Source organism: Grus americana, chromosome 1, assembly GCF_028858705.1.
Source record: "Grus americana isolate bGruAme1 chromosome 1, bGruAme1.mat, whole genome shotgun sequence".
NCBI lineage: Eukaryota > Metazoa > Chordata > Aves > Gruiformes > Gruidae > Grus > Grus americana.
Genome location: NC_072852.1, coordinates 69,369,030 through 69,394,664, shown reverse-complemented (window position 1 = coordinate 69,394,664; position 25,635 = coordinate 69,369,030). Strand labels below are relative to the sequence as shown.

General features: G+C 38.5%; 1 protein-coding gene across 3 annotated transcripts in view; it reads right to left on the bottom strand.

The window, feature by feature from the left end:
- The window catches only part of CACNA1C (calcium voltage-gated channel subunit alpha1 C), a 490,567-nt gene that overhangs the window by 450,160 nt on the left and 14,772 nt on the right, over window positions 1-25,635 (bottom strand). The gene's annotated exons all lie outside the window — the stretch shown is intronic.

Here is a 25,635-nt window from a genome sequence, read left to right as displayed (position 1 = left end):
TGACAGATTTTGGAGGATCTACAATAATCACTAATGAGATAAAATGGTCTAAAAATACATGGTCTTTTGTATCAGCCGCAAGGAAGATGATTAGATTAATTCATTAGTATAGTCAGTTACTGTGTTATTTGCCTTACATACAATGTCAAGCATTTAATTTTGCACAATGGTTCTTTCTATACTAAAGGACTAAATTTGCTTAGTAAGTATATCTGGTTAAAATGCAGTCTTTGTAGTGTTCTTCTGGCTTTTTTCATGATTATTTCTTTCCAAAATGGAGAAATTCCCAATTCATCAAGCAATCAGCCTCTGTTTCAGCTGCAGCACCTTTAATTCATATAATCTTGAAATCTGCTCTACAACTTGCATTTCTCTCACTGCCTTCTGTTAAAATGACGTAATTGTGTTTAGCTGAGTAATGATTTTGTGGTCTGTTCAAATGGGCACTAAGTTAAAGACAACTTTGACGTGTAGCAATGTTTGATTTCAGCCCCAGTTTCCAGGATTGTATGGTTACAGACTATAGTCAGTCCAGGGTTACCTCAGTACCACCTAAACCTTGCATTCAAGTGATCTAAAGCCCTTCTTTGCAAATCATCCTTTGAAACAAAATTAGTTCCAATAGATTGCTCAAAATAGCTCTCTATTTTCATAAAAATCATCATCAAAACACCACAAACGAATGCTACACAGACCCTAATTGAACTGGTTAAATCATCAACTTTAAAACTGTACATTTCATTATGGTTCCATCTTGACTAATTGTTCTAGGACATCCGAAAGCTCATTTAGTGCGACTTTATTAAAGTGTTACAGAAGTTCTGGAAGTGTGAAACAAAGTGTTTCAACATGTATTTTGCTGCAGAGATATTAAAGGCGTCCTGGAAAGGTTCCTGAATACTGTATAAATTAAATCTGCTCCAATTGGGTGGATTCAGGCTTGCACATAACAGTTATTCAAATAACTTTAAAAATGGTTCTGTGGCTGTCACTGTTTGTAAACTCCACAACTGCTGCAGAATATTCCAAATACTTGTAGCAATAGATAATGGCTGGTTTCCTGAATATGTGCCCTCTAAAGCTTCCACAGCTGCAGTGGAACCTTGATGGAACAGAAGCAGTACAATACGTGAAGTGACAGGCAGCAAAGTCGAGAGCACTGTTTGATTTGGGGGATAATACAGCAAGGTAGGTTTTGAATCAATATAGTGTAAGAGATGTTCGTTATGTTTGCAGTTACTAAAAAAAAATGTGTAGCTTTAGAAGCTGAGAAAAATGTTATGCTGTTAAACTACCCCTCCAGCATGCAATCAGAACAGTTTATTTATGTCTCCCCTTTCATTTCTTCCCATCTTTTCTTAAACATGCAGACAAGCAAAATGAAACAAACAAACAACTCTAGAATCTTTACTCTAAAATCTTTACTCACTAGTTCCACATGTTTTGAAGGAAATATTTAATTTCCTTAACATACATAGTTAAGAGTTCAGTTATTTGATAATACTATTGATGTGTACACTAGTTTATGAATTGCCTCTCAAGAACTTTGTGAGACCAAGAATGACCAAGCTAAGCTCCTAACATACACACACACAAGGTGTCACAAGAAGTAAGCTTTCCAGATCAGGTTTCGTATCCTCTTTGATTTAGGGGGAGAGTAAGTGAGAATTAGAGGAAGACCACCTTTTGCTGGAACTTAAAATAGTAACAGAGTTTTACACTGAGGGGAAAACTTTTTGCCTTGTCACCAGCTAATCAAGACTACACTATTCTGCAAAGTAACAAACCAGGTCGGTTTCAGAATAGGTTACATCACCAGCTAAAGCTGCTTGAGCTGTTGCTCATAACTCACCCTTTTTCAGAGCACCATGGAATTTTTCAGTCTTTATTTAATTTCCCCTTTTACGCTATTGGAAGAAAAACTAATTTTTTTAATTAGAAAAAAGAAATCAAAAGAGAATGGAAAGCTCATGTAAATTACACATACAGCAAGGATATGCAATTGTATCACCTCGTTCCTTGCCTTTATACCTCCTTCCTGTCCCCTCCTCCTCACTTTTCTGCATTGTTTTCTTAAACTGGAAAAAAAACAGGAATTGCATCTTATATTTTTGTAAAGAACTCAGGCCTTGATCCTGATCCAGAATTTTGGACATTAAACTAATAAGGTGATAAAATAATAATAATGCTTATCATAAGTAATCTTATGGAAAAAAAGAATGGGAAAAAAAAAAGAATAAATGTCTGACCCAATGTTGCACAAGGAACAAGCTGTAAAGAGAACAGAAGAGGTCACACTTCCCACTTTGTCCTCCGATTGCCTTTTTAGGAGATGTCCTTTATATCTCATTTACTTGTGTTCCATGAGAGAGTTTGAGTTTTCTGACTTCAGAAGAAGATTGGGTGAGTGAAAGCAAGATGAATATTTCAGGCCTAGCTTTTTAACAACTAAATCCCTGAATAAGTCTCCCTATACAGTTCCTTATTTTCTTCTTCTAGACTTTCAGAGCAAGACAGAGCCAGGCTCTTTACAACAGATACAATGACAACAGTCAAATTAAAACACAGGATGGTCCAACTTGACATAAAACTTTTTTCACCCTGAAAGCTGTCAGGCACTGGACCAAGTTTCTCAGAAGGGCATCTCCTGGAGGTTTTCAAAGTCAACTGGACAAAACCCTAAGCAACCCAGTCCCTGCTTCAAGCAGGAGGTTGGAGTAGGTGACCTCCTGAGGTCCCTTCCAATATAAGTTGTTCTGTATCTAAGACTGAAAGGGGTAAAAATGCCAAAATCTTTATGACACTTCACTAAGTGTTTCTTTTATTGTAATCAGTATAAAATATCTATTGCTATACTGCAGTTATGAAACATGAACAGGTGAAACAAAACTGTTCACTTTCAACTGCACTTTACCATCTTCCTTTAGTCTGGAGGGTACTTCTCTTGCGTCAAAGGAACACAAAAGGCTCAAAATCTTACTCAGTTCCATCTGTATCATTGTAATGCAAAAGGCTTGATCATTCTGTTGGACAGAAATAAGGTTTTTTTTTTCCCCCTCTTCAGTCTCATAGGGGAGTCTCTGACTTTTACAATTACTATATCATCTGCTGCCATCTCCTGAAGAAACACAGTTTGAACTTTGGAGGAAGACAGGAAAATGGAGGTATCCACATTCTGAGCTTCCTACTGGTCAGTGCTGCCTGTCAATCTGAAAGGAAAAGGGTAGTCTGCAAGCTCCAGGTTGATAGAGTTTGAGAATGTAGAAAATGAATATTTAAATAATATGTGAATATTACATCCCTCTGATTCCATTTCTCTTCCATTCAAGTCTGTAGCGTTTATGGCAATTGCTACCACACACAACAGGGGCTGCTGGTTTTCACTGCAGCCTGAGGAAGGAACTCTTATCAGCACAAGCACAACAGTGGAGCTTATGCAGTATATAGCAGAGCAAATCCACAGTACATGGGCTGCACAAAGAGTACCTGATTTAATAAGACATGTGACTGTTGTTCTAACATGAATAGGCACAGACTTGTGCCCAGGGGATGGACTGACAGATTTCACATTTTGAATATCTGTGTTTAGCTGTACGTTACTGTACTGCTGTTTTGCAGCCTAACTGATGTCTAGAAGTGAAAGACATCAATTAAATGAAGAAGGAAGAAACTAGAAAGGAGATTCTGTTCTCAAAATAAAATAGGATGATAGAAGAAGAATGCTACAGAGAAAACAAACAAACAAAAACAAACAAAAAAACCCCACGACAAAAAATATCAAACCCTGCTTGGCCCACTGACCCAAAGACATGCCAGTAAGATCATCCTGACCACAGCCCAGAATGACTCCATATCTATACTTGCATTAGAGTAGCACAAAAAGGAAAATTTATGTATTAGATAGCTTCAGTTTACCGGAAATAGAACTACAGAAATAGATTTATAACCATATATAAACAATTTTTTCTTCTGTGCTCCTCCAGTTTTTAAAAATCATTTTAAAATCATACAGCTATTTTTAAATTATTTTTGCAGCTTAACTGGCCTAGCATATCAAAACAATGTAGTCATCAAGACTACAAGTTACAAAGATAGAGGAACAAGCACACTATGAAAGAATGGCAGATGGTATTATTGTCAAAATGGAAGCAGGCTGGTGGTCAAGTCTAATCACTCATTGAAAGCTACATCATGCCTGAACTTTCACACAGGAAGAGCACATGGCTTAAACCTGTTCAGTGAATTTATTTTACAAATATTCTACCAGTGAATAACAATCAGAATCCAGGCATGCTCCCCAGCACTTGGGAAATCCACATACTTTTCAGGGGAACTAAATATATGTGTTTGCTACAACCAAACCTATTTCCAGTGAAGCTGTGGAATCTGACAAGATCTCATACAAGAATTATACCAATGTAGGTCAATCAGTTTTACTAAATTACTCCCAACTTACATTATTACAAATGAGATCAGGACGCCACTTAGTCTTCAGTGGAAGTAAAATCTAACCGATAAAGATGCGTTTGCACTTCAGTATTCAGCAAAATGGAAGTGATGAATCACACTCTTTCCCTAAGAGTGGCACAAAGGAGCAATCAGCTTGAGCTGATGTTCTGGCACTAGTTAAGAACATACTCGTGACTCCCCATACTCTAAGTTTCTCACTCCTTGAGATGAAGCTCCCACAGTTTGCAGAAGCATCAAATACAGTCACTGATGATATTCAGAGTATCTTGCATCCAAAAAACTTCAGGACACACAAAAATTGTTTAAAAATCATTTTACTAGTCACAAAGATAGAACTGACATTTGAGTTAAAACTTCACTTGGAATTAAAACCACACTGTACTTTGAGACTGGAATTGAAAAATGCCATATGAAATTATTTAGCTATTGTAAGAATTTGGTCAAAATATAATTATAAGAACAGGAAATTAGCTTGGTCCTCTAAACTTTGCTAAAAGGTTCAGTGAGATCTATAATGCCTATAAATTGTTGAGCTATCAGATGTTACAGTTACAGAAAGGTAGCATATGAGGCAGCACAGTGAAACCCAAAGCATGTAGTTTTGTTGGCTCAGTACTTATTCCAGGAGAAGAATGCAATCTGTTCACTAGCTTTACTACATCTGGTGTCACCCTAAATTCTACTTGAAGTCTCATTCGATTAACAACTATGACTGACTTTGCTTATTTTGCAAGAGTTCAATTCCCAGTAATACAGCAAGCAGAGCAATTAAAAGCTGGACTACTCTAAAGTGAAGAACCAAGATATAATGCTTACATAGCATTTTTAACTCTTTAAAGCACTGCGAAATACGGGCTAATTAATCTTCAGAACATCTATGAAGACAGCAAATAAGATCTTGTTCTTTATCCTCAGGTTCAACCAGACTAAATTTCAGGGATCTTGGAAACTTTGCTTGTAACAAAGCCATACTTATGGAGGTAAAATCAAATGTATTTTCAAATAAAGCAAGGGTATCCAGTCAATTATGCATTAGGAAATAAAAAACATGAGTAGGTGGCTGCCTAGCAGTATTCTTACATGATAACATTCCTCCCTCTGTCCATAAATACCTGAGAGGAAATGTTAAATGGACCCTCACAGAAGAGTATATTCCTTCAACTCTGTAGTTAAAAAAAAAAAAGTTTGTGTGTTTTTTAAAAGAAAACTTCTACACCAGCTCTCACTTACTTTTTGTTTTTCTTTATATACTTAGTGCTCTACTATACAACAAATATTCTCTTCTTAATAGATAAACCAATACAGTTAAAAGTATTAGGTCTTTCAAAGGCAAAACGAATGTTAGACCGTGGGGAGTCAAAAGTAAGGGGTAAAAGGTAAATCACAATTGTACTGCCAATTAATTTGCTGTTTCCTGTCAGCTGTGACTAAAGAATACAGGCCATCATTTCCAAGCTGGTGGAGCCAGATGGTGTGATGTGATACAGTTAATATTAATGGTTGCATGCTGCCTTCTCTTGACTAATCAAGAGTGCTGCTTCATGCTGGTTTTGGGGAGAAGGGTGCAAGCCAAGGAGATCTGTCATTCTAAGGAAACATGAAGCAGGACTTTCTCTTTGTTCAGACAGGCTTTTGTTTCTATAGTTGGTACCCAAAGTTTTAGGCAGACATTTTTCTTCTAATTTTTATTTGAGAGAGTTGTCACAGTACTGGGAATATTTTCAATACTGAAGTGGAGCAAACCCCCTCTTCAAAACACATTCAAATTTACATTTTTGATCTGAAGTTGTGGATCATTGCTCCAAGGGCACTTCTCCCCGAAGTGTGCTCTAAGATAGTATTTGAAAAGTCAAAGCAGTAATTCACAATAGTCATTTACTTTACTCCCTATCACAATATATCATTTTACAAAGAACATGGAAGAGTTTCTTTCATTGGACTGAAAAACATCACAGCGTGTTACATTCTTTGCCTGAGCCACAGGATACTTTTTTTTTTTTTCACTCTCAATCCCATCAATATATGATTTCTCAAATCAGGAAGCATTTCCAAATTACCCAAATTTGGATACACTTTGGATGCACTAATGATTGCCACCACCTTAAAATCAACTGGGCTGTATCCTGCAGTACTTGACATTCATTCAGGTAAAATGTTAATCAACTTAAATAGTGACTTCAAATCAATAATGACTTCAGGATTCCACATATTGTTGCTTTTCATTTTTAATAAGGATGGATTTTGAAAGTCTATGTAAGCTTCTCTCACAGGCAATTATGGAAACTTTTGATCCTAAATAATCTGGTTTTTAATTTTAATATATTTCTAGAAAACATTGTGATCTTAATTTATAGCACTTTGTTGGTGATAGATGGAAATCCCATCTTCCCATCATAAGCAAAATTATTCTTCTAGTATCACTTGCCTCTATTTTAATTTGAGAGATCTAATTTCTATGGCATATGTTCTGATACTTCGTATATTTTCTTCTTTAATAAACAGTAATTCAACTATTTGTCTTTAACATCTAAATATAAAATATTAAAAATCTAAATATTTTTCTTTATAATATTTAGTAACATGAAAACACTCCCAAACCTAGACTGGAAGAAAATATTTTCAGCTAAATTACATTATCAAATTTCATGCAATTTCTATTAATAATATCAACTAAAATCTGGTTTTGTTTTTCATACTGAAGTGGTACATCTGATCTTCTCAGGCACAAATGCTATTTTTAAATAAAAAACTGCTTCTATAAATATTTCAGCTTTAAACACCCATAATTCAGTTTCTCTGGGTTGGGGTTTTTTTGGGGTTTTTTTTGTTTTTTTTTTTTTTACATCTAGAACTGCAGCAGGGCCTTGGAGAGGTTAAACAACTACAAAAAAGCCGAACATCCACATAATTACTGCTAGTAGCATTTCCCCATGTTCAAAGCAGACTGTCCATAATTCAGAGGACAAGACAAGGTCACTAATAAACATCAGTGAACTGTGTCTGCTTTTGCAAGTTGCACATAAAAATAGTGCATCCCTAGGAACACAAAACAGACATAATAGATTGGTTGAATTCACATCAGAACACACACAAACACAAGAAACTAATCATCTTTTGATTGCAACAGGCTCTGACTCAATTATTTTGCAACACTAGCAGCTCTATCCTTTGTATAGGGTTAAAAGAAAGGAAAAAAGTTGTTTTGTAACTTTAAACAATTAGAACTAATGTCAGAGCCAAATTCAGCTCTTTGTAGACAGAAGTAAAAGACTGCATTCGGCCTGCACATCTGGCACATCTGGCAGAACTGGACCTGAAAAACTGCAATGCAAATCACGAATGTGTCACCAATTGAAATATCATCTCCCAACAGAAAGCATACATGTAGCAGGGTGGGAACAAAGATGTTTTCCATCACCTTATTTCTTCTGAATGTTAGAAGTGATTCCAGGAGGGACTGAGGGTACCACTTACCTGCAGCTAGCTACGTCACAGAATATCTGACAAAGCAAAAAGCACTCCCCTAAGTAAACTATCTTCAGGTCTGAAAGGACAAAATACCCACCAAGTGAACTGAGCCATGAGTTTTAAGGTGGGGGAAAAACTACTGGGTAACCATGAACTCACTGTGTCAGCCTATGAAGGGCCAACACATAGAAGCTGGTAGGTACATAAAGGTGCTTCTGAATAATTTACTTTCATAACAACAAAACATTGAGGAAGTCAGTGTGGTCATTCTTAATAACCAAGTGACAACAACTGTTAATCAGAGAAAGATCAATGACCTCTGAATTACTCAAGACCTTTGGTATTACAGATACTTTTTCAGTAGCTTACTAAACAAAGGAAAACTGTTCAAGTTCCAAAGGATAAGCCAGTGTGTATCTTAAAATACACTATATTTGAATAAAAGATGTACCAGCTGTCCCTCTTTCCCCCCACCCAAAAAAAAAAAAAAAAAAGGAAAAAAAAGCGCAACATTTTATTTTTGTTTCTTCAGTACTTGGCACTATTTAAGGTATCATAAAGCATTGAATCTTCTGCATACTTTCTTCTTAGTTTTTCATTCTTATCCCTATTTAGCTTTCTGGGTTCAGATCACATTTAAAGTACCATAAAGAGAGAAAGACAATTTCTGCCTTAATATTGGTTTCAAGACATATCTCGACTTAGCCAAACTCCACCCTTTACTTCCCAGCCACCACATACAGTTAGTGAGGATGTTTGTACTGACATCTCCCTGTCTTTCCCCTCCATCTGTGAGGCACTGTGGAAGCTAGCGTGTTCTCAGCTGGGGGGGAAGGCGTGTGTGGGGTGTGTGGAGAGTAGATTTCTAAGTGTAGGGTAATTTATTATTGAAACTTGCAGAAATGGAAAGAAACACTTGACATCTCCTTGCTAACTGCTGGTCCTGTCTCTGCCGAGTTATACCCCCAAGATTTTTAGCCTCTTGCAACACTATGAATTAAATCGATTTTTCTCTCTCCTCTATGCTCTGTGTTCCTCTCCCCAAAGATTCTGGTCTCCACATTTCACAGGGAAAGAGAGCACCAGGGAGCCACAGTTACAAGAACGATACCTGATCATGGCATGCACGTGGCTTTCTATGACTAAGACATGCAGTCTTCTCACTAACCTCAGGAGGAAAAGATTTGGTTTGCTGTAAAAGTTTTATGGATCTTTGGAAGTAATGAAAGATCTAGGAGAACACAAGGCTGCAAACACTCTTAATCTTCAGGCAGATTTCCTCATGACAGGATGCAATGTGCATGGTGATTTCTTTGCATTGCTTTTCCCATCCATCCATCACTTCACCTCACACTCTGAGAGTAAATTGTGATTTATCTGTTTCATATAATTTGCTAGTATCACCCAGGCATTTGGATAAACAGTGACAGGGGAAGCTACATGCAAGTAAACCTCCCTTCTTCAGATTAGAAAACTAATGATCAGAAAATAGATTTTTCAGGAAAATAACATAGATCCTAAAAACCCCTGAAGGAGCCTGAGGATGATTTGAGAAAAATAGTGTCCCTGCAGACCCTAATAATTCACTGACATCTCAATGAGGGAAACTGCATCATTTATGCAATACTGGCAATATTTCTACTGGCAAACTTTCTGAATACTGGAAATATTTTTTTAATAAATATATATTTCTCATTATTTTTTCACTAGCAGAAAACTGTCCAGACAGATGATGTATTGGGTCTTGTGAGAGGTACTTCACTAATATGGGCAAATCCTTCATTGTAAAGAGGTTAATAACTTCACCAAGCTACACGAGATGAACTACTCAGTAGTTCATAAGAAATAAAAGGTGGAAGTGTTTACAAATGAAGAATGATACTGATCATTATAATAAGGATGAAAAGCAGAAGATAAACAAACAGTATCAGTGTTGACTTTTTCAAATTATTTCTAAAAGGTGCAGGCCTATGACTAAAATACATTACAGATTTTCCCCATGCAAATTTTTGCTTGATAGTGTCCATTTAACTCAGAATCAATGGACTTTTTACTTAAAGCAAATGCACCAAAACAGTCCTCTATTAGGAGTTATCCAGAATTATTTCCAGGTTAGTCTGTGCTTTTCTAGAGAACCAGATATCACAAGTATTCATGGTTTTCCACTAACCAGGCCAAAATGACAGAGGTAAATATCTCAAATGCTTATTGATTCACTGACTAGGCACCTGCAGACCATTACCTACAAAGGAACATGGGGTGTAAAAAAAATGTGTAGATTCTTGTCACTAAAAAAGATTTTGTGACTGTGCAAGTAACAACAGGAGATCTAATTCAAAACTTACTGAAGTTCAAGAGTCACACTGACTTCAGCGGATAATGCAGCAGTCCTCAACAAAGACATAAGTACTAAGTTTTTCGTAAAGATCCTTTCAGAAGGAAGAGCTGCAGTTTCAAAGGTTAACAGGAAGGACATGGTAAATTATTTCATCTCTAACCTCTTCACTCATATTGATCAATCACAGCCTTTCCCCCCTCTATTTTTACTTAAAAATAAGATGAATATAGTATTTCTGCATCTCACTGAGATAATATTTGTGAAGTCATTGAGATCTTGTAATGAAAGAACTAAAAATCCATATTAGTACACATGAACTCTGGTGTTACTAAATGGCACCCTGTAATTTGATTTTCATTTAAAAATAACCCTCTTTTACACAACAAAAGTACAAGGCAACACTACCACAAGACATTCTTTTCAGGTTTTTTATAGTAAAGTTTTAACTGTTTGGATTTAAATTTCTCAGGTTACAGGTTGAATTTATTCTGCAAGTTTCTGGGAAAAAAAATTGGTCATTTGTAAGAGAAGGGTAACAAATGCTTTTTCCTACAATACTAAAAAATTCATATACTAGAAATTCCCAATGAAAATGAGTAATAAATGCTTCAGAGCTAAGTCTTGCAATCTGACAAGCAAAATTGTCCAGATTTCAAGGCCTTCTGTCATGTACATGACTTGATTCTTGTCAAATTAAAGTTCCATAAAAGAATTGTTGCTTCCATATGCTCAGTATGGAAAAAGAACAAGCTATAGGGCCAAAAACATCCCAGCCCACAAGAGTCACTGACCTCAGAAGCCAGACTAGAATTCCACACCTAGATCTCTAGCACTCCTCTTCTCAGAGACAATAGCTTCCACATCTTCTGCAGGTGCAGCCTGTTTTCTCTCCAGGGCTGACATAACAGTATGATCACCTACACTTGTTATCAGTTACTCCTGTTTTTCAAAATGGCACAATAAGGGCTATGAATAAAAATGTTAAAGCTGTTTTAATAAACGATGCAGTAATAACATATATATTTAAATTTGGGGGTGGGCAAAAGTGTGTGTTTCAGGAGATGCCTAACAAGAAAATTATATCTGAAAGACCATGTGAAAGCAACAAGAATTAAACCTGGCTGAGTAACCTTGTAATTCTGTTTCCATGGAGTTATGTCTTATAATATTTAAGTTCTGTTCAAGTACTACTTGCTGACAGGACTACTGGAATACCTTACCTCTGTGATATTGATTGATCTTCTCTGTCTTTGGAACCAAAGGACTAAGTAAAGAGGCTCTGGGGAGATCTAATTGTGGCTTACCAGTACCTGAAGGGGCCTACAGGAAAGATGGTGAGGGACTGTTTATCAGGGAGTGTAGTGACAGGACAAGGGGTGATGGGTTTAAGCTGAAGGAGGGTCGATTTAGATTAGATGTTAGAAAGAAATTCTTTACTGTGAGGGTGGTGAGGCACTGGAACAGGTTGCCCAGAGAGGTTGTGGCTGCCCCATCCCTGGAAGTGTTTAAGACCAGGTTGGATGGGGCTTTAGGTAACGTGGTGTAGTGGAGGGTGTCCCTGCCCGCAGCAGGGGGGTTGGAACTAGATGATCTTTAAGGTCCCTTCCAACCCAAACCATTCTACAATTCTATGATTTACAGTAAAATCACTGCCCCTAGGAAAAAGGCACATTTCTATACTGAACCAAACTACTGTTACTGTAGCTCCAGGCAGGAGTCATAGTCTTTGGTGATGGACAACTGGGCAAGAGCAGTCTGAACGCAGTTATTTTTAAACTATGTTATGGCCATTTGGAGATAGCCATCTTGTCATTTTGTACTCCAGACTGAAAAATCATCCTTCTTCATAAGCAAGAACTTGTTGATGGTCCAATGAAAGTGACTAACAAAAATTAATTTTCCATCAAATATAGTGGGACAAAGACTGTTCTGGCATTTACAGCTCTAGTAGAATGTCTTGATGGGCAAGTTAATTAAAAGTTGAAAAAACTGGAAACTTGGTGTGTGGGAGACAGAACTCAACTTTTACAATCATCCTGCAGCTGCAGAGTATCAGCTGTTCTTCTCAGACACTGAATACCTCTATAAGCCTGGGCATTCAATGACCTAATTATTCAGTCTTATTTTTCAGTCCTCTGCTGTTTTCCTTGTCTTTTGGTAGGACAAGGGAATATCTTACTTTTTGACAGTACCTTCATGACTGTCCTATCCTCAAAGAGGGGAAAAGCCCCAACTATATGGAATGCAGGAAATACTTCCAATCATGAATCTGTGCACATAGGTGATGTACAGTAAGAATACAGATAATGCTGCTCCCCTTTTACAACTTGTTGCACTTTCATGTTTTTAACATAACAAGGAGTATATATTTCAATTATAAGGTCAAATATCTTGAGATATTCAGAAAGTGTTACAGGATTGATAGGGCTGTGTTAAGTGTACACTGTGAAATTAATGAATTTTCTTTCTGAAGCTTTATATCCTTTCCAACACAGAATCGCTTGCACTATATCATGTATCTCTAAGTTTATAACATGTATGTGTATAGTTGACTTATTTTCCCCACAAGAAAATTTTCTTGTGTTCTAGACAGTCATAAACTTCAGGGTTTAAGTCGTAACAATATTCCACCCCCCATTTGCTTCCCTTTATTTTGTTTAAAATGAGTAAGTGAAGCAAGCTCATTATTTTCATAATGGATTCCTTTTTTCCTCATACAACACATGAAATACCTTAAAAATTAAATATTTGCATAAGAACTTGCACACAATCAGAAAACCCTTTTCTAACCTAGTTTGACAAATGTTACCAACTGCTCTGAACAGATGTGTATAATAAGATATTCAAATACATGTACAATGTTTCTTGGAATACTACGTGGAAACTAAAAAAAATCTTAGTATTTGGGTACTTGGATCTCTCCTTTTAACACTCACATCCTAACAGGATGCTGGGCCTGCATCCCAAAACATCATCCTGATGGCTCCTTTTAGTCCACTTCCCTAGACTAATGCTCTCTGATACATGGCACAAAAGTACACGCTGGCCTTTCTGTACTGGGCAACTCAACAGTTGACTATGTACAGAAAAGTCAGTTCACTTCCACAGAACAAACAGTGATACCTGATCTTATTAGCCTTTTTACTCTCCTGAGAATCTTTATGTAATGTTGCATTAGTAGCCTTTACTAAATTAGAAAACCAAAAGGGAAGATAAATCAATATGAATGTACGTTTGCTGATATTGATTTTTCCCCTCATAGTCAGCATGGGAATATTGTGGCTCCTATTAATATAAGGAGTGGGAGAGCTTTAAACTGTTCTGTCTGGATAATTACCCAGTAGTTTTGGAAACTTATTCAAACTTCTTTAGTCTGTAATTTTAAACTAGACATTTCAAGAAATCAAATCCTGTTCATGAATAATCATGTTAAGATGTTGATGACAATTTCTTGATGCAGATTATCAATGAGGTGACAAGGAGAGGCATTCAACCCGTTACTCATGAAAAAGGATGAGGAGCTGGGCAATGTGAAGGTCAAGGCTGCAGTAAACATCATATTCTGCAGTTCAACATCCTGAAAAAAAGTAAGCAAGGGAAATATGGAAATCACAACTCTGGAATTCATGCTATATTTCAGCTTGTTTAGGAATGTGCTGTGTGGGATCCCACAGAAGACTGCCTTGCAGGGCAAAGTGGCCCAGGACAGGCGGTTGGTCCTCATGGGCCCCCTTTTCAGTGCACAGGAACAGGCCATTCTGATAGGCAGTAGTGAAGCAAGCATGGCAGAGAACTGGCATGGATGAACAGGGAACTCCCATCTGAGCTCAAATGCTAAAAAGGAAGTATGCAGAATACACAGACATGGCCCAAGAACACAGGGATAAGGTCAAGAAAGCCAAAGCTCTGAGGGACTTGCAAATAGTGAGAGATATGAAAGGCAAGAAGGGCTTCTGTAAGCACACTGGCAGCAGAAGAAAGGCAGAGAAGAATGTGGACCCACAGCTGTCTGTCAGGGAAACTAGTGACAAAGGACATGGGTAGGGCTCAGGTACTCAATGCCTGTTTTACCTTACATTTTGTTTGGGGTTTTTTCTTTCTAATAAGGTTTACCTTTAGGTCTTCTGGGTCTCTGAGCCCAGTGGCAGTCTGTGGGAGTGGAGCGCTTAAGCCAGTTGGACATACACAGATCCTTGGAATGACATGAGCTGTATCTGAAGGTGTGGAGAGAGATGGCAAATGTCACTGCAAGGTCACTCTCTCATTTTTGAAAGGTCCTGACTATCAGGGGAGGTTTCTGATGACTAGAAAGACAAACAGCACATCCATCTCCAAGAAAGAAGATCCAGGGAGCTGTAGGGCAGTGAACCTAACTCCAATTCCTGGGAAGATTATGGAGTAAGTCATCCCAGAAGCCGTATCCAAGCACATGAAGGACAAAAAGGAACAGCCAGACTGGATTTACCAAAGACAAACCATGCCGGACCCCAGACCAACCTGACTACCTTCTATGGTGAAATGACTGGCTCTGTAGACAAGGGGAAGAGTAATGTGTGTCACTTACCTTGACTTTAGCAAGGTCTTTGACAGTCTCCCATAATATTTTGTAGCCAAATTGTAAAGATGTAGACTGGAGAAGGATGAAAGTTTCCCCAGACTGACACGTTCAAAGGGTTGTGATCAGCAGGTAAAGTCCTACTAGCGGCCAACTACTAGCAGTATATGGCTCTCAGGTATTGAAATTGGGGCCAATACTGTGTAACATGTTTATTAACAATCACTATTATCAGAGGGAGTGCACTCTCAGCTAGCGTGTGGATGATACTAAATTGGGGGAGAAGTCAATATGCTGGAAGGCAGAGCTGCCATCCCAAGGGACCTCAGCAGGCTGGAGAAACAGACTGACAGGCACCACATGAAGTTCAACAATGGCAAGTGCAAAATCCTGCACCTGGGGTGGAATAATCTCATGCACCAGTAGAGGCTGGGAAGCAGCTTTACAGAAAAGGACTGCGTGTCCTGGTAGACAATAAGCTGAACACGAGCAAGTAACATGCCCCGGCTGTGAAGAAGGCCAACCACATCCTGGACCTAAATAGCAGGAATGTTGCCAGCAGGTCACAGGGAACTCATTCTGTGAGACCACACCTAGAGTACCCCGTCCAGTTTTGAGTTCCCCAGTACAAGGCATTGACATACTGGAAGAAGTCCAGAGCCTCTAAGAAAATTAGGAGGCTGAAGCACATGTCATGTGAGGACAGGTTGAGAGAACTGGGTTTGTTAAACCTGAAGAAGAGATGACTAAGCTAGACCTTGTTGCTGTCCTCATGTATTCAACAGGAGGGTACAGAGAAGTTGGTGCCAGCCTCTTGTCAGAGGTACATAGTGAAAGGGTGAGAGGCAGCAGACAAGTCACAAAGGAGGAAATTCCAATTAGATATAAGGAAAATAATTTTCACCATGAGGGTGGTAAACCACTGGAACAGATTGCCAGAAATGCTGTGGAATCTCCATTCATGTTGCTACTACTTTTGCTTTAAGTCAAAGATCTGTTCAGAGTCACTTTTATGGAAAAGGCAAATTTGGGATAAACTGCTACAGTAACAAAAAAATTAAGTACAGTATTCTCATTCACAGAACAAAGATCATATTCCTCAGTACTGTAGGACACCTGAAAAATCAATGAAACTACAAACTTAAAATGGTTCTAATTCTCTCCTAGATAGCATGATGGATTTGCCATGTGAAAGGAAAAACCCATAAGCCAAACCATCTTATTCACTTACACTGAGTGAAAATGGAGTCATCATTGGTGGAGTTAATGCAGATAACCAAATACTAGAGAAAAATCAAGCTTCAGAAAAGCTTTACATCATTTCATTGCTTGAAATTTTTAGTGACAAGTAAAACGAGCCCCTCTGCCTTTTCAGGCCTGGAGGGTTTTTTGTGGGTGGTTTTTTTTTTTTTTTAAAATACAAAACCACAAATACATATACTATCAAAAGCTCAGACAAAACAGTTTGGTTTATATAATTTTTGCAAACAGCGATGTCCAAGACAGAATGTTAAAAATAGTACCCTACGCCTTTTCCTTTTTTATATCCTAAACCACATTTCAAACAGCAGTCTCTATTGACATACATTTTATCCTAAAAGTAACTGTAATGGCTATTTATGAGTTGGAATTAATGATAATAAGACATTTGAAAATGTTAGACTACCATCTCTCTTGGAACTTTATAGGGGGGTTTTACATCTTGTGGCAACTGCTGCCAAGTAGTAGGGAGAACAGGGATGCTTTCTAGCAGGCTTTATCCTTTCATAGATGCTTCCTCAATCATTACAACATTGCGCTTGATGGTCAACCAACTTCTCCTACGACTCTTAAGTCTATGTCCCTTTCTTCCTCAAGCAGGCAGAGAAAACGCCTGTTGTTCTGTATCCCTCAGAAACCACTCAGAGACAGAGAAACAGAAAATGTATGTGATGCTGTATCTGGTTCCTAATTGCTCAGCACTGCATGAGGAGAAACTCTCCATACGTTCTGTTCTGTAACAGCAACCACTTCCAACTAGGTCATGTCACAAGCAGCAATTAAAGTGACCTAAAAAATGGCTGTGGCAGAAGGGCAGTTTCCACTAATGACAGCACACTGTTTACCCGTCCTTGTGCTTAACATTTCATTCCATCAAAGCCTCAAAACACTCCTACTAGTTTACTGTCAGTTATAAAAGCTACCTGAATTTTTCTGCCCCAAGATCTACACAACTCTGTCCTTTCCATTTCATTTTGTTCCTAGCAGGTGTCTCATTCTGGCAGCAAGCCTCCTCCAGTTTTGCCCCCATGCTACTCCTGCCTTCCACTCCACCATGGCAAGCCTCGTCCCACCTGAGCTCTGCCTCCTGTACTCCATCTCATTCTTCCTGGTTCTTCTGTCCTCTCATCTCATCAGCTGTGACTGCATGCGCATCCTTCTTCCCCAGTCTGTATGCTCATGTATTATATCAACAAAACCCCAATACTACCAACTAGTTCTCTTCCAATCCTTATCTCTCCTGTATAATCCAATCTACCAAGTTGTCTCATGCGTTTTCTCTCCCTGCCCCCTGCCTTTTCTTTTTAATTCAGAGATAAAGCCAACATCCTGGCTGTTGTATCAGAAAGGGGAAAAAACCGTGCTGATTAGAATAAGGTCTAAAGGAGCTCTTTAAGATATTAAACTCCTGTTGAACAGGGTGCATCCTCAGCAAGTTTGCAAATGACACAAACCGGAAGGAGTGGTTGATACACCAGAGTCACACTGCATCCAGAGCAACTTCGACAGGCTGGAGAAGTGGGTCAACAGGAACTTCATGAAGTTCAACAAGGGAAGTGCAAAGTCCTGCACCCAGGGAGGAACAACCCCATGTACCAGTATATGCTGGGGGCCACCCAGCTGGAAAGCAGCCTGGCAGAAAAGGACCTGGGGGTCCTGGTGGACACCAAGTTGAACATAAGCCAGTAATGTGCTCTCACTGCAGAGAAGGTGAATGGTATCCTGGGCTGCATTAGGCAAAGTATTGCCAGCAGGTCAAGGTAGGTGATCCTTCCCCTCTGCTCAGCACTGGTGAGGCCACCCCTGGAGTACTGGGTCCACTTCTGGACTTCTCAGTACAAGAGAGACATGGATGTACTGGAGAGAGTACAGCAAAGGGCCACAAAGATAAGGAAGGGTCTGAAGCATCTCTCCTGTGAGGAAAGGATGAGAGAACTGGGACTTTTCATCCTGGAGAAAAGAAGACTCACAAGGATCTCTCTCTATATAAAAACACCTGAAGGTAAGTTGCAAAGAAGGCAGAGCCAGACTCTTTCCAGTGGTGTCCAGCAACAGGACAAGAGGCAACAGGCACAAACACAGCTAAAACACAGGAGGTTCCCACTGAACATCAGGGAACTTTTTTTTTTTCCCCTGTGAGGGTGACCAAGCACTGGCACAGGCTGCCTGAAGAGGTTGTGGTATCTCCCTCATTGGGGTATTGGAGGTCCTGGGCAACTTGCTCTAGGTGGCCCTGGTTGAGGGAGTTGGACAACATGACCTCCAGAGGTCCCTTCCAACCTCAATCACTCTGTTATTCTGAGAGCACCGTGAAATACATTGTATTATCTGACCTGTTAATAACTGAAGTCCCTCAGAAGCCATGCAGAACTGTTTCAGAAAGACCTTTCCTTAAAGTTGAGTAGTAAGTCAAGATTTAATAACAGAAGCACCTAACAAAAGTGTCCTGAACCTGTTTTAGTTTTTACATGGTCTTGTTAGGTTTACTACTGATTAAATGACACAGAAAGCAAGTTCATCTGAAGATTATAAGATTAATTTCAGATTATAATAAAATTAACAGATTTGGGCAAACTAGCAGGAAAAATAAGAGGAAGAAAGAAACCTTGGGCTGTTACCGCTTGTGGAAGGTTTTCTTTGAAAAATCCATGTAGTTCATGTTTCTGTCAAGCAAGGTAATATGCCTGTAAATTTAACCTGACAGAAGACATAGCACAGCATCACCAGAAAAAGACAAAATCAGATTGTAGGAGGGGGGATTGCCAAACGCCTTCACAGCTCTCAGAATTCACCGGAGGAAACAAATTCACACAAGTGTAATAAACCCAGACTCAGATACCCACTGGAGGTTTGTGGTGCTAATACCTTTAGTTTCCACTTCAAAATCTCATTCAAAGTGCTTAAATCTTCTATTGGTTGCCTGCTAGAAGGTGTCTTTGCCCAAATTCATCCCTCCCCGCTAAAAAACAGGGCTAGACTGCATTCATTGTTTCCAAGGGCAACACTCCAAATGTTATCAAATTTTATCTTCTGGTGCAGTTATACAGATCTGAGCTCCTTTTTCTACCCAGGCCTTTCTTCCTTTACCCACAAACCCTAGAGCAACACAAATAATAATCAAAACAAAGAAATTAAATCAAAATGAAGCATTCTTCAATTTCAGGAAGAAGCAAGTAATTGTATTTAAAGCATAGAGTTAATTGTGGATCCTTATTGCAACATGCTGCATAACAAAAGAAAAAAAGTCAATTTTCAGTTTGAAAGGAACTTTACTTCAAAACAAATATCTCATTGATATTTGCTAGCCAAATAAACCCAGTAATAAATAAAAGTGATCACCTAAAGCGTTATACCAAAATGGAAAGACCATGCTATTATAAGCCAAGTGACCTCACATTAAAAGACACATACAATAGCTTTTAAGGCTAACTTTAACCACAGAAGATACATTTGTGAGAATCTTCACAAGCTCTTACCACCTGCAGAAGCAGATATGAAATAGCCATTAGCATCACAAGAATTTCCCTATAGCAATTTTCATGAGCAGCTATCAAAAATATAAAGAGATTGGGGGAATATTAGAGGCAGAAACTCCACTTTACTGGTTTGGTTATTTTAACTTTAAGAATCCTTCTTTATATCATCATTTATCTGTTGTAGCTCTGTAGAATTCAGTATTGCTACAACACTAATTTCATTCACTTATACTATGTCTAAAGCTATGAAATCCTTTATCAGTTTTTAAAAAACACCAACATTCTTCATTAAAACAAGCAAACAAAACCCCAGCAAAAACCAAGAAGATACTTCAGTCAGCTGAGGAGGCAATAATGCAATGCTCTTCATAAAGCAACACCATAACAGCTACAGGTATAACAGTTTTTCAGAGCTTCTCCTTACTTCATCAATTAACTTAACAAAACAAACAAAAACCAACCAACCAAGCTGATTTGAGTGCACAGGACTCATTTTCATAAAAAGATACTTTGGCACCACAGGCACAACTCCCTGTACGTTCCATCCCAGCCCCCCCCCCCGACTAGACTCAGCCCAAGTACTCCTCCAGCCTTGCTACCAGCTTCTTCACAGCACCAACACTAACAGATCTTTGTGATGACTCCATTTCCTTAATATGGGAAGAGCTCCTATGCCAGGTGAGGTGTAAAAATGAGGTCCTGACTTAATGAAATTATCTAATGGAACTCTTCATATTAGGAATTAATTAAATGAGGCCATCTTCTCTGTAACCAGTTGGAAAATAGCTCTTTTAGAGCTACAGGTGTTTGATTCTGCCAAATTAAATGGTGATTACCAGAAAGATGTGGTTGGAAGGGTATTATATTAGGTAAGATATAATTACTATTATGTCTAATTAACCTATGGGAAATAGCAGGAATGCCCTATCCTCATCAGCATTTTGGTGGTTCATCTAGCAAATCAACTGCGTAAAGAATGAAGCTGATGCTTCAAAACAGTTTATGGCAGTTTATCAGGATAGCAATAAGGTAATGGCTATCAACAATATCTTATTGATTATAAGCACATACAGTTGTGGTAACAAAATTACTGAAGAACTCAAATACTGGCCCAAAATGGTTGCCTTCTCATGATAAAATTCAGAGTCAATTTTTTTTAACTGTAATTAAACTAGTATGGGGGTGAAAGTAAAGGAACTTGTAAAGTTAAACCTTATGAGAAACGTTACTGAAGGAAGTTGGTGAATTTTGCTACATTAAATAAAGAAGGTGAAAAAAGCCAACAAGTTTTGATAATATTTTTCTTTGTTATAGCAGGAAAATCAACAATGTACGTTTAGAACATTATCAGCATTAGGGAGAGATTGGAGGATCTAATCTACGATTTTATTAAGTGACAGACTTGTACTTGCAATTGTATTGTGACAGAAGTCAGGCAAAGTTTATGGATAAAGGTAACACCTTTTATTGTATCAACTAGAATAACTGGGAATAAATATTCCATGCACAAAAATCTTTTTTTACATTTATAATTTTCTCATTTCTGTTCTACTGAAAGATAAGACACTGAAATCATATAGTCACTTAAAACACTGAAAATCTAACATTGATAAAAATCAGATTTTTTACTGATTAAATGTACACAAGAAAGATTTTGGTTTTTTCTGTATAACACTATAATTCAATGCAATTATATTGGTACAGCCTCCTCCTTCCTCCTCCTGAAACAGTCTTTTCCTGTTATTAATTTTTTTTTCAGCTTAGATTATGCTCTCTGAAAAGTGATTAAAGCGAAATCAAACGGAATTTTTCACTCCAGAAGAGTGAAAAGAGTTTTTCACTCCATCTACATAGGAAGTTAGAAAGAAAAAATTGTAGTTCAATTAATGATAGTAGGGAACTTCCATTCAGTTCTCCTCCAGCTTGGCCACTGGCAGAAGCTGGGCCTATAAAAAAGGTAAAGCTCAGTATCTTGCAAATAAATGTATAGCAAAAGAAAAAGTGTAGAGTTACTTACTACCAGCATCACTTAGCAAAATGTAAGTCAAAGAAAGAAACAGTCTTTTGGTAGAAAACCAGGCTCTTACATGCAGAAAAAAAACAACCTTCAACTGAAAAGTGTAGTAAATTATAGTTAATTATTTCATACACAGGATGTATAATATCACAATATCAAAACCAACAATGCCAAAGAATACTATCCCATTCTTGTGTGGACTAACATTTGCAGAAAATCTCAAAACAGTTTCATAAACTTCACCAGGGAGCAACATCACAGACACAGACATGCATACTAATAACTTAATGCGCTGGGATTTATTTGGGGGCAGAGGGGAGAGTTGTTTTGAATTGGAATGAAAGTAATCAGATACAGTTTTAGCACAGAGTTTTTTTAATAACTGCACCAGATGAAACTATATAGTCTGACCTTATACTTGTTAAGGAACCTTTAGCAAGTAATAAATTACGAACAAAAAGACTAAAATTGCTTTAACTATCAGGACTGGAGTTAAGAAGTGGTCCAACAGTACAACCAACAATTTCAATTTTTGAGCATGAGGAAAGCACTCTAAAGCTAGCTACTGATAGCCTGCAATAAATGTGGGCGGAAAAGACCGTACATTTCAACAATGTCTGGGAAGGGGTGCAGCTAGCCTCCAGCACAAACCACAGGAGCATCGGTTCCCAAGTGGTGAGAGGTACCATACTACAGAGTTGTTAGCACATCCCCAGAAATACGTGGAGCATGGGTAACCAAGCCTTGTGGGATCATCCTGGCTCCACAAGAGCAACCCTCTGTTCTCCAGGAAGCCGGCATGCTGGAAAGCACCACGCAAAGATATTCAAGTGGCCCTGGATGGAGTAACAGGAACTTATTAATACTGCCTCAGTACCCTTTGCACTAGCAGGGGCAGCAGTGGTGCCACCAATCAGAGGGAGAAGAAAATGATGGCAGACTTGGGGAAGGAGTAAAAAGGCAACTACCATGCAATAACAACTCCAAAGGGTTGGAGATGAGGAAGTGAAGCAAATGAGGTGCTCAACATTACATTTTCTCAAGTGATTCCTGCTGTTTATTAAAAAAAATTGCTGCTCAGAGAAAGGACTGAATGTGAGCAGGTAGGAAAGCAGTCAGCCAAGGCTGTGATCGCAGAGGCAGTATGAACACTTGGGTTTCAATCAGTTCATTTCCCCAGTCTGACTGGTTCACACTGTGGCCACATATGCACCTGTGCCAGCACAGTACCAAGATGCCAGAATGGCAGGACTGAATGGCTGTGACCTGGGACGGGGGTTGCATGCATCCAGCAGTGCCACCAAATATATTCACATAAAATTATATCCTCAGTGTTGATAATTTGCTGTAGGAGGCATGGCTTAGTCTTTAGAAATGCCATAGATTCCTGAATGTGAAGCAAAGAATTAATATCTGTATGAACAATCCTTGTGAAAAGGTTTGACCCAACCATCTTAATGTGTATTATTCATGGAGACCTTAAGAACGTCATGCTGTGTGGATTTTGCCTTAAGTCAGTCTGGATATTACCTACACAAAATCCCTTTCATACCATGTCAAAAGCATAGGTGTGTGTTTTTTAACAGAATAGTATCCAGGTGGGTGGAAGACAAAGATGTGACATTCTAATTATATACTTCATGAAATTATGACATTTTGAAAGCTAGAAAATTACTTTGTTTCATAAACAAATTACAGCAAAATGATTCTAACTCTGTTCGATAGTTGTTATTATGGACGACTGGATTACTGACTGTAAGCAAATAACTGCAGTTTAAAGAATCAACCTTTTTAAGCTGTGACATCTTTGCTAAAACATCCTTAACTTTTTAGATGCAGTGAGAATTCACAGTGTTTCTCTTCTTAACAAGATCTTGTTTCATTGGAAAATTTTTAGTCTACTATCAACTGATCCTATAAAGCAGGGCAGAACTAATGGCTTTATTAAGTACCTTTACTTCAGGCTAAATTGAAGGAGCAATTATGTCCCACTTATATAGCAAAACAGCTGGAACCAGCAGAAGCTACCTCACAGTGCAACAGAAAATATTAAAAGGCCTGATCAGAAGCTTGACAGGTTTGATGACTCAAAACACAGGGCTAGGGAACTGTCTGTCCAGCTATGTTAGAAAGGGATGCTGTAGTCCAGGAGGGAGGTAGTTCTGAAGAAGCATCCGCGAACAGGGCACTGAAAACAGACAGGCAAAATTTTTGACGGGCTTACTTTAAGATATTTAACCTCACAGCTGGATTTTCTTCCATGAGCTCAAGGGAACAGGACAGTCTATAATCTTCATATGTCAAGAGAAGGGCACAGGAGACACACTTGAGCTGGTCAGTCTGTCTAACTTAACAAATGTGCAAGGCTTCAAGTATTGGTTACTACTTGGCCTGAGAAAAAGGGCAACAATGGAAACCAGGTAAGTTGTAAAAGTTGAAAGATACCTTATTTCTGCTTCAAACTTTTTTTTTTTCCAGTTGGAAAAGGGCTGCAATACATCTTCTAAATTCTTTCTACTGCTTTCTCCTACCTTGTAACAGTTATGAGTAACCATTTACAATTCAAATTAATAGCCTTTGAAATACAGTTTCTATAACTCATTCTTCCTTATGGAACTTTGCAATACCCCCTCACCACCACCACCACCAAAAAAACCCCAAACATGCACACCCCCCCCAAAAAAAAAAAAGAAAAAAACCCCAGGGCACATTTTTTATAAGTATTATTGTTGGAGGGAGCAAAGGCATCTGGAAAGCGACTCCAAGAGTTTGACACTTCTATGCCTTGGTGACAAGTTGGGACTTTTTGTAAGCAGAATTGCCAAAGAGTTGGAGATAAGATGGTGATGAGAAACTCCAGCACATGAGGAGGAATGTGTTTAGGTGTGCCTGGAAACTGGGAATTGAGGAGTATCTGATCAGCAAAAAGAAATGATTGTGTATCTGTTCACTATTTCAGCAACATGACTTATCTTTCCTACTTACTACTTTTTCTTTTTTTGCCATTCTACTCTGGTCATTTCCAGACCAAGGACAGCAGTTTCCCTTAGCCACCGTGAGCCCATATATCTTCCTTGCTTTTACAGGATGTTTAAGACAGCCAGAGCTTTGCAATGGAACTGCTTAGAGCTATTTTCCTACCACAAGGATACCAAAAACACTTTAAAACTTCTAAACTCTAAAGCTGTGTTTCATTACAGCACCCAACTGAAAGAAGGTGGCTTTAGAGAAAGAGGAACTAAGAGTGAGACAGATTCTAATAAAAGGGTATGTATAGAGGTTTCTTCTCCCACTACGTGCTCACGGAGCAAGCAGTAAGTCCTTATTCTTAGTAATGCAATTTTTAGAGGCCTTCTGGGCTAGAACAAAACTTACATATCCTCTCCTAAGACCCAAAGTATAGCCTCTCTTTCTGTCCTTTCTGAGAGCATGCCCATTCCTAACTCCACTCAAGAGACTCACTGTCCCTACATTTAATAGTATGAATTCCCAGCTTGCTGTCTCAGTTCTCTCCTATCCCCACTTCACACTATGGAAGCTTTTTCATCTGGGTTTCCCCATTTGCTCTCAGAGTAGGTGCTACTGCTCACTCTGTCTCACAGGCTCCATTTGGCCTAGAGCTAAAAGGAGGGAAAAAAAAAAATGGCAGTCTTCATCCCCTATGCCAGCTACTGCCCTTTTAAAAACGTTGTGTCGGGCATATTGCAAACCAACAAGATAGCATCTATTACCTTTGCCTTTAGTTCTTCCAGGGTATCCCATTCTCTGGAAATAAATATATCACCCTACTGCTTCCGTATACAGAAGGTGGTAACTCCTTCCAAAATTGTGCTCTCGGTCTGAGGTGATGAAAAAAAATTTGCTCTCCTAGGGGGTTCAGGTTGGACAGTTAAGCAAATCTTGTAAATGTAAGTACGTATTGATTTTATCTGTGTGCCACATAAAGCTCATGTATTCTCTGTAAACTGTTGATATCAATAGATTAATAATAAATATGCATGTCTGACAGGAAAATATGGTAACTAAATTCATGGTCTTGTCCATCTGTTCC